The following is a 1063-nucleotide window of genomic DNA, read 5'->3' as shown; positions in this document are numbered from 1 at the left end:
AAAAGCTCATGGAGGAGGGCTGGCAGGTGGCATGTGGTTAAAGGTGCTGGGCTCCCACATGGCTAAGTGCCGTTTGAGTCTCAGGCCTGGTGGCTTGCTTTCTCACTTTCTCATTCTCTCTCTCTCATACTCTATCCCTCTCTGGTCAAATTAAAATAAAGTAATAAAATAATCTTAAGAAAAAATTTCAGCCCACAATCCTTTGCGCTCTTTCTTTCCAGCGTAGGTCCGGCAGAATGGCTCCCGCAAAGAAGGGTGGCGAGAAGAAGAAGGGCCGTTCTGCCATCACCGAGGTGGTGACCCGGGAATACACCATCAACATTCACAAGTGCACCCATGGCGTGGGCTTCAAGAAACGTGCCCCTCGGACACTCAAAGAAATCCGGAGATTTGCCATGAAAGAGATGGGGACTCCAGATGTGCGCATTGACACCAGGCTCAACAAAGCTGTCTGGACCAAAGGAATAAGGAACGTCCCATATGGAGTCCGTGTGCGGTTGTCCAGAAAACAAAACGAGGATGAAGATTCAACCAACAAGCTCTACACTCTGGTGACCTATGTACCTGTTACCACTTTCAAAAATCTGCAGTCAATGTGGATGAGAACTAAGTGCTGATTTTCAAATAAAGTCATAAAACAACAACCACAACAAAAAGTTCATGGAGGGCATGCAGGTAGCATGGAGATTAGGGCGACTGGATCCCACATAGCCAACTTCATGGTACAAATTCTAGACCCAGCAGCTTGAAAAATACTCCATGCACATGTATGTGCATGCTGAACACCTGAGAGGAGAATGAAGGAGAAGGGGTTATGGCATGGCCATCCTCTACCTCCCTGGGAGCGATAAATGATCATTTTCTCTCTCTTTCTCTCTCTTTGCTATGCACCCTATAGCAAACTAAAAAAAAAAAAAAAATCATGGAAAATGCATACCATGAAAAAACTGCACATAGATTTCAAAATATTTTTGTTTTGTTTTGTTTTATGTTAGTTTGCTACAGGGTGTGTGTACTTGCTGGATAGAGACAGAGAGAGAGGGACTGGGTGGGGGGGATGGCC

At 45.4% G+C, this 1063-nt stretch overlaps 1 pseudogene; it reads left to right on the top strand.

Moving 5' to 3' along the window:
• Window positions 1-229: 229 nt before the first annotated feature.
• LOC106733281 (60S ribosomal protein L31 pseudogene) lies at window positions 230-587 on the top strand (annotated as a pseudogene).
• Window positions 588-1063: the final 476 nt, after the last annotated feature.

This window comes from Tupaia chinensis, unplaced genomic scaffold (genome assembly GCF_000334495.1).
Source record: "Tupaia chinensis unplaced genomic scaffold, TupChi_1.0 Scaffold000066_1, whole genome shotgun sequence".
In the NCBI taxonomy this organism is placed as follows: Eukaryota; Metazoa; Chordata; class Mammalia; order Scandentia; family Tupaiidae; genus Tupaia; species Tupaia belangeri.
Note: the sequence above shows the minus strand (reverse complement) of the source record. Positions and strands in the feature narration are given on the sequence as shown.